The following is a 7,031-nucleotide window of genomic DNA, read 5'->3' on the forward strand; positions in this document are numbered from 1 at the left end:
CTAGCTCAGAAAACCTGGGGTGCTTCCTGTGGCAACTCATGGTCATTGCTGGGCTGGTTACAGATGTTGGGGAGGCATGGCTGAACCTGAAGTCCCCCATTGTCCGAGCTCAGGAGAGCTCAGAATACTTCCTGTGGTGGCTCGGTGGTTGTTATTGTGGTGATTGCACATGTTGGGGGATGTGGCTAAGGCCATCAGTCCCCACTCTTGGGACTGGTTGCAGGTTTTGGGGGCATGGATGAGGCTCCCAACCATCTTGCCTTTTTGGCTTGGTAGCCCAGGGGACTTCTGGTCCTTCTAAGTGTTACAGGTGCTTTCTGGTGAAATGAGACCTTTACTAGTTAATACCAAACTTTGTCTCTGGTTGTTGGTACTTTGTTTTTTCTTCTAGGTCTGTGTTGGATTATTTGCTGTCCCCACCACTTAAACTCGGCTCTGGAACTAATTTGTTGTCCTTTGCTTATTTCTAAAATTGGGGAAATTCCTGTGGGGACCAGTACTTGCGCTGTGTGGTTGAGCTAAATTGCTACTTTGCTGTTGATTCCCTAGGGAAGGCTTTTTGTGCAGCTCTGGTTTTAATGGTTGACTTTAGATGAACTTCTGGGTCTACTGAAATCCAGTGCATCTGGGTTGTATAGAAACTCAGGTATGGGCCTGAGTCTTTTTATCAATCTGCACCCCATGCAATTCTATATTCCTGACCAATTTCTTCTGAGTTGTCCTTTGCTGATCAGCTGTCCTTGCTGTGGGCCAGTTTTACCCTAGCCATCACCTTTGCTGCAAACACTTCCCATGGGATGGGCCATGCTCTAGTCCCTTGTGATGACTCACTGGCCTCTGACTGGCTCCTATTTCTCAGTTGTTGTGGCTCCTCACTCCTGCATGGGTCCATGGGGACCCTATTAGTGGTCTTGCTGGCATGGGGGCCACCAAGGCCCTCTTCTCCCCTGCCACCACCAAGTAACCTCATCCAAAGGGTACAGCTGTGGTTTTTGTGAGCTCCTGCTCCATGCACTCAGCACCTCAAGACTGGAAGCAGCCAGGATTTGAAATGGTCAGAGTGGGTTTTCTTTCTGTCATCATGGCTTCTCCTACCTTCATGCACTGCACAGGTTTTTTCTTCTCTTCTCTGTAACTTTAGTGGCCCCAACTTGGCTGTTATTGCTTTTTTATGGTTATAAATTGGTTGATTTGTGGGAGAGAGTAATGTTGTGGACCTTCTATTCTGACATTTTGACCAGAAGTCCTCCATCTACCAAACCTTTAAAGAGGAATTAATACAGGTTCACTTCAAACTATTTTGAAAAATGAGAAAAGATGCTATTCTTCCAAACTCATTCTATGTGGTCAGCATCACCTATATCAAAACCAGAACAAGATAAAACAAAAGAAGAACACTACAGGTCAGTATCTTTGATGAAGCAAGATGAAAAATTCTTAATAAATGATTATCAAGCAGAACACAGCAAAATATCAAAAATTATACACCATGATCAAATGGGATTGGTCCCAGGTATGCAAGGATAGTTCAACATATGCAAATCAAAAAATGTGATACACCACATCAACAAAATCAAGGTCAACACTGTATGATTATCTTGACAGATGCAGAAAAAGCCATAGGACAAAATTCAACATCCCTTTATGTTAAAGACTCTTAGAAAATATGGGATAGAAAGAAAGTATCTCAACACAATAAAAGCCAGTTATGACAAACCCACCACCAATATCATCCTGTATGGTAATGGGGAAAAGTCAAAGATGCCCACTTTCACCACTCATATTTAACATCATATTGGAAGTACTAGTCAGAGCAGTAAGGGAAGAGACAGAAATAAAGGGCACCCAGATTGGAAAAGATTAGTTTTAAAAAAAAATAAGTATGTAATTGCAGATGATATTTTCCTATATAGAAAAAATACCTAAAGACTCTACAAAAAAAAAAACCTCTTAGATTTGATAAAATATTTCAGTAAAGTTGCAGGACACAAAATCACCATGCAAAAATAAGTAGCATTTTTATTCTCTAACAATGAACTAGCATATAAAGAAACCAAGAAAATTTGCCCATTTACAATAGTCACCAAAAAACCAAAATACCTAAGAAACAATTTCACCAAGGAGATGAGAGTTTTCTATCTACAATGAGAAAAACAAACCACTATGGAAAGCGATTAAAGAGGACACAAAAATATGGTAGGACATTCCAAGCTCTTGGATTGAAAGAATTAACATTGTGAAAATGCATATACTATCCAAAACAATCTATAGATTCATTGCAATCCCCATGAAAATACCAATGACATTATTCACAGAAATAGATAAAATAATCCTAACATTCATATGGAACAACAAAAGACACTGAATAGCCAAAGCAATCCTGAGAAAAATAAATAAAACTGGAGGTGTCATAATACCCAACTTCACATTATAATACAAAGATATAGTAACCGAAACAACATGGTACCAGCATAAAAACAGAAACTGAGACCAACAGAACAGAGTAGAGGACCTAGAAATCAACCCACAAACTTACAGCCACCTGATCTTCAACAAAGACAGCAAAAACACACATTAGAGAAAAGACTGCTTCTTCAATAAATGGTGTTGGGAAGACTAGACATCCATATGTAGAAGAATGAATCTAGACCTGTACCACTCACCATATATCAAAATCACTGAAAATGGATTAAACACTTAATATAAGACCTGAAACTGTAAAACTCCTAAAAAAAAAAACATAGGGGAAACCGTTTAGGACGTAGGACTGAGCAAAGAGTTTATGAATATGACCCCCAAGGCACAAGTAACAATAGGAAAAATATACAAATGTCATTATATCAAATTAAAAATCTTCTGCATATCAAAAGAAACAGAACAGAGTGAAACGAAAATGCAGAGAGTGGGAGAAAATATTTGCAAGATATTCACCTAAAAAACATATAAATCCAGAATATACAAAGAACTCGATCAACTTAACAGTAAGTATACCCAAATAACCCAAATAACAAAGTGGGCAAAGGAGTTGAATAGGCATTTCTCAAAGATACATATAGAAATGGTCAACAAACACATGAAAAAATACTCCACATCAATTAGCATTAGGGAATTGCAAATCAAAACCACACTAAGATATCATCTTACCCCAGTTAGACTGGCTATTGTAAGTAAAAACAAAACAAAACAAAATGTAAACAAAAACAAAAAAATAGAATAACAAATGCTAGAGAGGATGGAGAGAAAGGCAAATCTTCCTCCTCTATTTGTAAGACATTAAACTGGTGTAGAATTTACGGAAAACACATGGAGATTCCTCAAACAAGTACAGATAGAACTGCCATATGATCTGTCATTTCCAGGGCTGGGTACATACACAAAGGAATGGAAATCATTATGCCGAAGGGATACCTGCACTTCCACATTAACTGCAGCTCTATTTACAACATCAAAGAGTTGGAACCAACCTGAATGTCTCTCATCAGATGACTAGATAAGGAAAATGTGGTATATATACACAAGGAAATACTACTTTGCTGTGATAATGAAATACTACCATTCACAGCAACACTGATGAACTTACAGAAAGTCATGTTAAGTAATATAAGCCAGGCACAGAAAGAGAAATGCTGCATGTCCTCACACATAAGTGGGATCTAAGAAATAAACAAATAAATAAAAAAGGAAAGAAAGATATAATGTGAGATAACAATCCAACTTTCCTTTTTAGCTTATGAATATCCAGTTTTCATGGCACCATTTGTTAAAAAGCTGTCTTTTTAACGAATCAATTGACTAAAAATCAATTGACCAAATGATAAACATATATTCCTGGATTTTCTTAGATTATCAGAGGTGGGGAAAGGGAAGTGGGAGGGGAATTAAGAGAGGAACTGGTAAAGGGCCACAAAAAGTGATTACATTGTATAACATTGAATATATTTACTATCATGATGTCAGCCTCACATATTGTACACAGGTAATGATATTTTACTCTATACCCCACAGATATGTACAATTAATTGGAAAGCATTTTTGCAAATGATACATCTGATAAGGGGCTCGTCAGTAATGTGTAATATGTAATGAACTCTTACAACTCAACTATTAAAAAATAAAGCAACCTATAATAAAACAGAATTTAGCATATATGAAATCTACACATTATTATTATTGTTGTTGTTGTTAATTATAACTCAATAAACCTGGGGAAAAATAGCAAAACAACCCAATTAAAAAATGAATGAAGGAGCTGAATAGATATTTCTCCAAAAATGTACCAGGGGTCAAAAAGCACATAAAAAGGTGCTTGACATTAGGCATCAGGAAAATGTAGTTAAAACAACAATGGGATACCACTTTGTAACCTTTCAATAGATACAATAAAAACAATGGAAAATAACGAGTGTGGTAAGGAGGTGGAAAAATTGGAAACCTCATACATTGTTTCTGAGAATGAAAAATGATGCAACAGCTTTCAAGGATAGTCTAGAATGTATTCCAGTGAATAAGGATAGAATTACCATGAAACCTAGCATTCATTCCTAGGGATATATCTCCCAAAATTGAAAACAGCTGTTCAAACAATAACTTGTACATCAATGACAATAGCAGACTATTCACAACACACTATTTGTAGAAACAACCCAAACGACCATCAAATGATAAATGGATCAAAATAATGTGGTGTAACTCAAAAATAGAAGTTTTCACTGTAAAAAGGAACAAAGTACTGGTACGTTCTACAACATGGTTGAGTGTTGAAAACATGAACGTAAGTAAAAGAATCCCAATACAAAGGGCCACATAGTGTATAACCCCATTTATATTAAATGTGCAGAATAGCAGATCCATATACAGATGGCAGACTAGAGGAAAGGGGAAATAAAAGAGAATACGTATTGAGTTTCCTTTGGGATGATGAAAATGCTCTGGACCTATGTAATGATAAAAGTTGCATAACATTGTGTAATAATGCATTAAATGACATAGAACTGTACACTTTAAGATGGTTAAAATGGTGAATTTAGATTACGTACATTTCACTTCAACTTAAAAAAATATTAGAGGTGATAGGCCAGATTTGGCCTAGAGGTCCCAATTGTCAGCCTTAGGTTTATACCATAAGTTTAATTTCTGCATAATTGAAATAAGAAATGCTGTTATTTTCATCATTTACATTTGAAACATGTTAAATTTTAAAAATATATTAGGTAATTCATTTCAAGGACAAATTTATCATTGAAATTTTCTATACTTTTAATAGTGAAAATGTTTAAAGCAAATTGAATTTTTCTATATGCAGCAAAATACTGTTTTTAGCCCTAATGCATGTTTACATGTTCATCCTTTCGACACCACCATAAGGTAGACAATGCTATTATCATCTCTGTTTCACGGGAGGGGAAGCTGAGGCATAGAGACTTTAAGTAACTTTCCAGTCCCACCAAACTCTGTAGTGGTTTGGCAGGGATAAGCCAGGCTAACTGGGTCCAACTTGCCAACTCCTAACCACCATGCTATGCTGTCCTCTTTCTGGGTTACAGTTGTTTTCAAAATGTCATATTAATAGTTTCTCATTTTTTGTAGCTATATATTAAATGTGATATTATTACAAATGTATAATTAAAATATGCAGAAGTAGTGTTCTGGTTTTGTATCATTGCATAACAGCCTGCCCTCAAATGTAGTGGCTAGAGCAACAATAATCTCTTACAACTCCAGCTTGGGTGTGGTATGAGATCAGCAAGGTGTTCCTCACACGTGGTTTCCCAGGGGGTTGGGATTATAATCATCCGAAGGTCATTCACTCACACACCTAGTGATCGGTATCAAAAGACTCTACTGGGGTACTGAACCAACTGAAAATTTATAGGCATATTTATGTATCTCTCCACAAAATAATCTATTTATTATGTTGAATTTGGGTATGGCACAGGCTGCTGTGTGAGTAGAGAGAGAGGAAATGAGAGGGAGTGAGAAAGGCACAAAGAAATAAAGGAACAGAGGGAGAGACAGAGAGATAAAGACAGACGTTGGGAGAACATACAGCCTTTACTCACAGAGTTTTAGAAGTTAAGCTGCATTATGTCCACTGCATTCTCTTTCTTGAGACAGCTACAAAGTTTGCCAAGTTTCAAGGAGAGAGGATATGACTTGTTGGGATGATTGGCAAAATATTTGTAGTCATGTTTCAAAACCACCACAGATACAACCTTTAGAAGTAACCGGCAGAAAGCGTACTGCAAAATTCATTAAATATTCATATCAAAACAAGTTAATATTGTTAAAAATTGTGAGCTTTTTGTTTTTACTACTTTTGAAAATTTTAATTAACATTTTAATATGCACATTCACAGATATTGTAAATATAGATAGGTGTCTTACAAAGGCTGAAAATTTAATAAAAATAGTTTATCCAGTTTCAGAGCATTTCAAATGTTCTGAACATTATGAATGGATAACATGATACCACAATTTTGAAACTTACTATCTTAAATGAATATGTTTATTTCAATAATTAATTTTTAAAGCACATAATTATTATGTGAACACATTATTGTAAAAGGTTAGTGAATGAAGTATATGCAGTAAAAATTAAATTCCAGTTACAGGTAGTTTTGTGTATTCTTTCAGAGGTTTTCCTCTTAGTTTATACAGTTTATACAGTTTTACATGTATTTTATTTTATTCCAAAGAAAAGTACCATACTTTTTTTCCCTCGGACTTGTTTTTCATTTAGCAATTTGGCATCAAAAGCATACAATAAAATAGTTTGTGATATACCTATTGTCTTTATTGGCTGTATACTATCGTCTGATGGAGGTATGTGTGTTTATTGACTGATGGCCATTTAGGTGCTGGTGGGAACATCATGTACATACATGTGCTCATGTGCACGTATGACCACATGACTGATTTCTAGATCAAGAATTTTAGGGTCAAGCAGAAAGTTTAAATTTTTTAAAAAGTTTATTCCACATTTACCTCCCTCAGAAATAGTTTTCTCATATTCTTACATTTGACCAATTTTC

Source organism: Galeopterus variegatus, unplaced genomic scaffold, assembly GCF_000696425.1.
Source record: "Galeopterus variegatus unplaced genomic scaffold, G_variegatus-3.0.2 Scaffold3134, whole genome shotgun sequence".
NCBI lineage: Eukaryota > Metazoa > Chordata > Mammalia > Dermoptera > Cynocephalidae > Galeopterus > Galeopterus variegatus.